Raw genomic sequence first — 8568 nt, forward strand, 5'->3', positions numbered from 1 at the left:
AACTTTTTCCCCGGGTGCAACAGAGTGTTACAAGGGGACATAAATTTAAGGTGAAGGGTGGAAGGTATAGGGGAGATATCAGGGGTAGGTTCTTTACCCAGAGAGTGGTGGGGGCATGGAATGCGCTGCCTGTGGGAGTGGCAGAGTCAGAATCATTGGCGAACCTTAAGTGGCAATTGGATAGGTACATGGATGGGTGCTTAAGCTAGGACAAATGTTCGGCACAACATCGTGGGCTGAAGGGCCTGTTCTGTGCTGTATTGTTCTATGTTCTATGTTCTATGTACAAGTGTTTTTGTTAACTTAAAAGCCTTTTGCTTGAGGCAGTATCTGTTAGCTATACACAAATTGGCCCTAAAACCCTTCAACTTAGATTTTTCGGAGTGTGCCTTTTACGACCTCTCTGAAAAAAGTCAAAGGACAACAGAAACTTGTTAAAGGAGCTGCATTGTCACACCATGCGTCCTTACTTTCTGACTGAGCCAACCATGGGGAGCCTTATCAAATGCCTTGCTAAAATCCATATCCACTGCTCTACCTTCATCAGTGTATTGTCACATCCTCAAAGAATTCAATACGGCTTGTGAGGCATGATCTGCCCTTCACAAAGCCAAGCCGTGCTATCTCTAATCAAGCTATGCTTTTCCAAGTAATCATAAATCCTGTCTCTCAGAATCATCTCCAAAAATTTGCCCACCACCGACATAAGACTAACTGGTCAGTAATTCCAAGGATTATCCCTATTCCCTTTCCTGAACAAGGGAATAACATTTGCCACCCTGGTACTGATCCAGTGGACAGTGAGGATGTAAAGAATATTGCCAAAGGCACAGTAATCTCTTCCCTCACTTCCCATTGAAACCTTGGGTATATCCCATCTGGCCCAGGAGACTTATCTATCCTCATATTTTTCAAAGTTTCCAGCACAACCTTCTTAACATCAACGTGTGTGAGCATATCAACTTGTTTCACGCTGTCCTCACAAACAACAAGGTTCCTCTCACTAGTGAATACTGAAGCAAAGTATTCATTAAGGATAGCGGAGAAATTTGCCCAATGGAGACCACACACACCAGATTGGGTGAAATTGACATGCCGTTTATTACAAGCGGTGTTGCTGGAAGAGAAACTGACTAGGCTGACACAGAACTGACCGTCTGTACAGGTAGATCAGAATTTCTCTTCCCAGAGCTGACGATAAGACCAATTTTTATAATAATGCTGTACAATAAAGCTAATTAGAAATGGGGAAAATACAATGTGTCTGAAAATGGAGTAATCTAGTTAGAATGATACTAATTGGAAAATAGTTATCGAAGGAATGTCATGATTCTCTACACAAAGCAACATTCTGACAGTATTGGTGGTTCTGGAGGTTCCATTCCTCTTTGCTAGTAGGTGTTAATGTCTCCTCTGAAGTGGCGAGGTGCTTCCATTGTCCTGTCCTGGGAGCGATGCTTTGCTGGTGCCTTTCTGTCTGACCTGTGCTTTGTGTGGCTTTGGTATTGCTGGGTTGTGAAACTGCCCTTGGGGCTTTGGGATAGCTGTGGTGCTCTGTAATTGTTAGTGGGAGCTTGAAGTGTAGTGTATTCCTTTGTCTGTGAGTGCTGTCTAGTTTTGCTTGTCAGCCTGCTTGGTCCCTTGCTGAGGTATTCTGAGTGTTTTAGTACATTTTGGCCAATTTTGCTTTTGTGGGCCTATTATGAGTTGGCAGGTTGGCAGATCTTTTCCCATGATTCCCTCTCCTTTTTTCCATTAGGGGCAGGACGAGAAGGAGGCAATGTAGCTGGAGCCAGGGGCATTGTCGGGTGGGGGAGCTTGGCAACAGACAGGTAGCCCTCAGTGTCCAAGTCTGGCCCACGAGAGGCTATCCCAGGGGCAGGTATGTTCTGCCAGTGGTTCTGTGCTAGCTGAGTGGTGAGGGGGGCAGAGGGTAGCAGAATTGCACATAGGTGTGAGCAGCACAGTCAGATGGCCATGGCCATGGCCAGTGCTACAAGCCCGGCAATGATAGTAATGAGGGCTATCAGTCCCTGCAGTAGGGCTGTGCCCCATGACCTCAGCCATGAGGCTGCCCAGTCCCATAAGTCCCAGTGAGAGTTGTGGTCATGCAGGACAGAAGCTGTCTGCCGAATATGTTGGGCCAGGTCTGTGATGTTTTCACTGGGGTCAGGAACGTAAGTGCAGCAGTCAGCACCAATGAGGACGCATCTGCCCCCTTTCACAGTGAGTAGGTAGTCCATGGCCATCCTGTTCTGCAAAGCCACAGTTTGGATGGTAACAGCCTCCGCCTTCAGCTGAGCGAGTGCGTCTGCTGTGGAGTTTGCCACCTCCGCTAGTGTGGCAGCGAGTTTATGGGCTTCTACCTGTAACTGCAGGGTTACAAAGGAGGGGTACCATGAGGTAGGGAGCTGCTTCAATGGCAGCGAGGGCTCGTCTGCTGCGGGTCATGGGCTTTGGGAATGGAAGCGACTGGAAGTGATAGATGAACAGTACAGCATACCCAACATGGCAACTCCCAGTCCAGGATAATGGCAGCCGGGGTAGGCTTTGTGGCCACAGATAAAGTAGGTGCCTTTGTAGGTCCAGAGATGGGTCTGGGTCCCTGTCCTGATGGTGAGGAAGGTGGTGTTCTGGCTGGTCTTATTGAGGACCTATAGGTTTAAAATGCTGCCTTCTGCACTGGATTGGCTTGCTGCAGGAGTTAGGAGCAGGGAGTCAGTGCACCGGCTCCAGCCAGCTTCCCATCCCGATGGCTGTGTGCTTTTTTAAACAGATGGATCCCACAGGTGGCACTTGTGTATTAGTTTAGCAATGGTCAGGGCTGGGTGTTCATGGGAGAGATTGTAGGCTGAGTGAAACCATCCTTTAAACTTGTCCAGGTGGTAACCCGCAGAACCCCAATGGGCTGGGCTGTTGTCCCTGTAAGTGGTCATGGCTAGTGTGGTAACCTCAGGGGACTTGTCTGGGTCTAGCCACCACTCTGCCATGTCAGAGATATTTAAGGGGATTGAGGCTAAGGGAATGCCAACATGAGAGTGGACAGGGACCCTAGTGCAGACTCAGCAGCAGATCTGAGTAAATCTCTGGGCATACCATTGGGCCATTCTCAGGAAGGTGTTGGCCCACAAGTCATGGCAGGTTATGAAATTTGCTGCCCTTTGTCCCTGTTTACCAGCAAGTCACAGTGTAATGGTCAGACAGATCAGGCCGAGGGTGCTGATGGTGATGGCTGCTGTGAGTGATCGGAGTGATGTCTTCCTCTGTGTGGTCCCTGTTCATTGGTTGTGGAGCCCTCTTGCAGTGGGTGCCATGTGTCCATTCAGACCATCCTTCCAGTTTCACAGCTGTTCGGCCTGTCATCAGGATCAGGTACGGGCCTTTCCATCTAGGGGAGAGAGAATCTTTTTCTAATGATTTTATCATGACATAGTCCCCGGGTCGCAACGGATGAATGGGCACTGATTGGGGTGTGGGCTTGACTGAGGGGCGCGAAGTGGAGGGGGGGGGGCGCTCCCTTGGGTGCACCATCACGTGACCTAAATCCTTAGGAACCCATGGACTCTTAACAATGAGGGGAATGTATAGAACAGCCGTCTGGCTGTTGCAGAACAGTGCAGTGTGTTCCTTGCCAAGCTGTAGCTCTGCTGTCACTCCCTGTGGTCCCACAAAGTACAGGCCAGTGAGTGCTAGCAGCAGGTGAGGGCGAGATGAGGGTCTGCGAGTGCAGCACATCCGGTAGCCAGTTCTGTGGGCCGGAAGCTGCCAACAGACAAAGCGACCTGTCAGTATCACCCAGCAGAGGAAAGATAAACTGGGGGATGTAGGGGCCCTTGATAACAGGTAAAGCAGGGGGTCGAGAAGAGCGCGGGTAGGGATGGTGGGGCAGGACCATGTGTAGCAGGAGCTTGTCTGGTTAGGGGGTTCTGGGCTGCGGGTGATTGCCACCAGTAACATAGAATAATGGGTATCTGGGATCTCCAGTGTGAGACCCTCCGGGGAACAGTGAATGCTGGCATTTAGTTTGTATAAGGTCTGTCAGCCCAGGAGGGCGACTGGGCAGGTAGTGGAAATGATGATTAGATTAGATTACTTACAGTGTGGAAACAGGTCCTTCGGCCCAACAAATCCACACTGACCCGCCGAAGCGCAACCCACCCACACCCATTCCCCTACATTTACCCCTTCGCCTAACACTATGGGCAATTTAGCATGGCCAATTCACCTAACCTGTACATTTTTGGACTCTAGGAGGAAACCGGAGCACCTGGAAGAAACCCACACAGACACGGGGAGAATGTGCAAACTCGACACAGTCGCCTGAGGCGGGAATTGAACCCAGCACCACTGTGCCAATGTGCCAGGGACAGTGGCTGGTCTGATACTAAAGTTCATGGGTTGGGAGAGTGGCTCTGTCATGGGCACTCCCGAAAGCCCTACTGTACAGACAGTCTTGGAACTCAGGGAGAGTTCCGCAGAGGGTGGCGCAGATGGGTGGGTGGCCCCGGAATCCACCAGAAAGGAGATGAGCTCCCCACCCCCCTTCCACATTCATCATCGGGTTTTCTGATGGGGAGTTGGAGAGGTGTATTGAGACCGCCTGCAAAACCTCCCTCTCACGGCAGCCCCAGTTAGTTTCAGGGGCACAGGGTGAAGGGATCAGCCATAATGTGGGCAGCTTGGCGAGGCTGCCACTGTGGGGTGGGGGGCTGCGGCTGCTGTGCCTGTGAGGAGTGGGGAGGCCTGCCTTCCCTGCTTGGGTGGTAACCCAAGCTGCGTTTAGCCAAGTGTCCTGTTTGCCACAGTGCAAGCGCAGTCCTTTAAAAAAAACCGCAGAGGTCTCTGTACTGGTCTAGCTGTGTTCCTCGGGCGGGCCAGTTGTGCAATTCGGGGGAATGCCCCTGCCTCTTTTGGCCTGGTGAACAGTCCATTCCTATCCAGGTTAGTGAGTGTGGTTAGGGTGTGTCCCCCCGCCCCCAGGCCGTTGTTTGTCAAGTTAAGATACGTAGTTTGTATGCATGGACATATGCCGGGAGTAGGAGAAAGTGAGGACTGCAGATGCTGGAGATCAGAGCTGAAAATGTGTTGCTGGAAAAGCGCAGCAGGTCAGGCAGCATCCAAGGAGCAGGAGAATCGACATTTCGGGCATGAGCCCTTCTTCAGGAATGTATGTAGGGAGTATGCAATTAACGAGAGTCTGTACAGCCAGCTTCTCATTCTCTGTTAAGGGGATGCCTGCTGGGCAGACCTCCCTAAAGCGGGCAATGAAGCCTGGCAAGGGCTCGTCTGTTTTCTGCAGACACTGGGTAATAGCACCAAAGTCTGCATGCTGTCTTGCACTAGTTTTTTTATCGCCTCTCTCACACTGCTGTCCAGCCATCTGTTCCGGTCTGCAGCAGTGCCCCAGGGTTGGGTGGGGAAGAAAATAGTAGAGCGAATGGTCGCCCAGTGGGTACCATAGGTGGGTGGTAACAGGGTCTCCAAATCTTGTGGCAGATAACTGTAAATGGTAGAAATTTGTATCAGCCAATTATAAAATGCGAGTGGTCTTTTCAATGGGTCTGGGGCATCTGCGTGGGTCCAGGGCTTATCAAGGGGAGTAGAACCAATCATAATACGAGGAAATTGGCATTCAGTGCCCTGGTTTTTCAGGGCAGCTGCCGCGCTACATGCGAGCCTGAGGTTTTTACCTGAGGTTATTGTCTGGATTGGGTAGCAGTCCTGAGTCAGGCTGCCCAGCGGCTGCTGTATCCTCGTGGGCTGTGTGGTGGTAACAAAGGCAGCGGGTCCGGCTCTGGGGCCAGTCGGGGAGGTTTCCGATATTGAGGGGCGGAGGGCTGCTGTGCTGTACTCGGTGATAGGGGTCTCCACTGTCGGGGTTTTATTAACTTTAGGGGGCTGATGGTGTTCGGCAATGTCACGAAATTTTGCGAGACACTGCAACACGTAGACAGTGTTCCATGAGGGATCCCCGTGCCCCTCCCCCCTGTAATGGCCGTGGTCCAGTAGTCAATTTTATCAATTTGTAGCCAATTCTCTTGGGACCAGGTCCCCTGTGAAGGGAATAACGTAATGGCTGTCCCCTGTGTCTTTTCGCACGGTGTCTGCCGGTGACTCAGGTGCAACAAGAGCATCTTCTACCTTGTTCTTGCAGTTTACGTGTTTACCATGCCTTTTCTGGGTACCCTTGTTCATTTTCGGCCTTGGGCCATTCTCACCATGTGGTTGGGGGTTGCCCAGCTCCCACGGCTGCTATCTCCCAGCAAAGGGTGGATGTCCGTGCCCCCGTAGCGTCCTGAACGTCTTGGGTCAATTTGTAACTGCTGTAGTTGACTTTTTGAGGGGGAAAAAAGTGCACACAGAACACAAATGATTGACAGGTGAGGCAATAAAGGAAACCAAGCGTGTAATCGCTGACATTTCAGCGCTGAACAAACACAGCCAGACGGGACACCTGAAATTGAAAAAAAACAAGCCATCAGTAACTGCAGAACAAGTAGAAAAGGGTGGGAGTGTTAACACCTCATGAATAAAACTTATGCAGAACTTTGATTACATAAAGCACCAATGGTTCCTTAAAAACCCCATCATAGATCACCAAATGCAAAATAAATCAAGTCATCCCTGGATGTTGAGCTGCAGGGATTCAAACAGACATTTTTTTTCCCTGCGGATGATCCCCTGTTTATTTTTATTTATTTTTTTAAATTTAACCCCCACACTACCACCTAAGTGCGGTAGTGCTTATTTTATCCCCAGCACCCATGGTGTGTGTGTGCAGGTGTGAGACACAGTGAAAGACACAAAGTGCACGAATCTTTATTCAATTTCCACCACCAGGAAGATAGGAAAACACCCGGGTGACCAGTGACAAACACTGCCCTTCACATCAGAGGGCAGTGCTGTGTGATCAAAACAGTGAAGGGGAGGGTAGGGACTAAATCAAAATAGAGTTGGAGGGAGAAATGATGCACTCCACTCCCTGCGGCGCCCACCTCTCCCTGAACAACTCCAGGGTGTTGGTCGACACCGCGTGCTCCTTCTCCAAGGACACCCGGGCCCTAACGTAACCGCGGAAGAGGGGCAGGCAGTCGGCCCTAACGACCCCCTCCACGGCCCATGCCTGGACCTGTTAATGGCCAGTTTGGCCAGGCCCAGGAGCAGGCCCACGAGGAGGTCTTCAGACCTGCCCTCCTTCCTCCGTACCGGGTGCCCAAAGATCAGGAGCGTGGGACTGAAGTGCAGCCAAAAACAGAGGAGAAGGTTTCAAACAAACATTTAATCACCAGCAAGCAATTTACTGACTAAGTGAATCTGGGCACTCGGACCCTGTTGAGTACTAACATGAATTCTGACAGACTGCCAGTCAGTCTCTCTCTTTGCTGCCCTGTGTAGTTGGGAAGCCAGTAAGTCAGCCACCTCATCCCACCCCACCCCCCCCCCCCCCCACCCCCAGGATCAAGTTCCTCAGCAACAAGGTAAGTGTGGGGTACTGAGGGGAGGGGTCCTTTGTTTTTCAGAGTTTTCGGCACTCCGTGATTTCAATTTAAGGCTGGGGGGGTGGGGGGGCTGCTGCTGCTGACCACTTCCCTAAACTTATTTACACTCAGGTCACCAAGGGTTGCCAAAACCTACCTTCCCTGTTCTGCTCCCAGACAATATTGGCTGGCGACCTGAATAAACAGGGTATTCCATACCTTACTGTCCGAGCGATTGTGGTTACCCCGGTGCTTGTTACTTCCTTGAGAGTCGGCGTCCGCGGACCGTTGCCTCAGCCGGACAAGTTAGACTTGTCCCCGGGGCGGTCCTACTCCCAAGGGTTAGGGTCCCACAATCTCACATACCTGTGGTTCGAGCTGGGAATAGAGAAGAGACTGCAGCACTGACAAACACAGCAACAAACAGGACAAAGAGACGAGACAACTACAGGATAAACAAGACAGCAGGGCCCCTGTCAATTTCTCACAATTTGAGGATTTTAAAGCGAAAATCGGATCGGCGAATCTCTCCTATCTTGCCACACTTTCCCGACCCGACCATTTTTCTCCTGGCTAGATCAGGTTCGTGACACAAGTCCTGGCTCAAGTTGGATCACGCATGGGCCAAATTGCTGTTTGTTGCAAAAATGTAGATAATATATTTAGCACAGCTGACTACCTCCCAGTCTACAGCCGCTCAAAACTGAATTACCGGCTGCCCGTTAACTCACCTGCTCGCCAGACTACCTCTACAGGCCAAGTCACTGCTCAACTTCCAAACTGCAGCAGCAGCCGACTGCCAGATAGTTAAATTTGGTGATGAATTTATTCATTTACCAGGCTACCTTCACAGCCAAGTCGCCACAGTCACTAGATCAGAATTGTGGCCACGCTCCGCAATCGTCCAGCCTTTCTGTGATCTGAGCCGCTGGGGCAGGGCTGACCGCCAGGTCCGAATTGGGCTAAAATTTAAAATGTCAGGTTCTCTTACCCTGTTGAGAGACAAAAAGGACCTGCCGACTAACGCCAAACTGTTGGGGAAATTTGCCCAATAGAGACCACACAAACCAGATCAGGTGAAATTGACATG

At 50.9% G+C, this 8568-nt stretch overlaps 1 long non-coding RNA gene across 3 annotated transcripts; it reads right to left on the reverse strand.

The window, feature by feature from the left end:
* Window positions 1-1087: 1087 nt before the first annotated feature.
* LOC148151792 (uncharacterized) lies at window positions 1088-8192 on the reverse strand. Of its 3 annotated transcripts, none has more exons than XR_015755066.1 (3): window positions 7698-8192; window positions 5691-6454; window positions 1088-3388 (listed from the first exon to the last, which is right to left on the reverse strand). It is a non-coding gene; the product is annotated as an uncharacterized LOC148151792 (long non-coding RNA). The 3 variants fall into 3 exon arrangements; XR_015755067.1 differs by having other exon boundaries at window positions 6219-6454; window positions 7636-8190; XR_015755065.1 differs by having other exon boundaries at window positions 6219-6454; window positions 7698-8188.
* Between the last annotated feature and the right edge of the window lie 376 nt (window positions 8193-8568).

Source organism: Chiloscyllium plagiosum, unplaced genomic scaffold (assembly GCF_037043375.1).
Source record: "Chiloscyllium plagiosum isolate Xiang-an unplaced genomic scaffold, Cpla_swu_hap1 HiC_scaffold_3, whole genome shotgun sequence".
NCBI lineage: Eukaryota > Metazoa > Chordata > Chondrichthyes > Orectolobiformes > Hemiscylliidae > Chiloscyllium > Chiloscyllium plagiosum.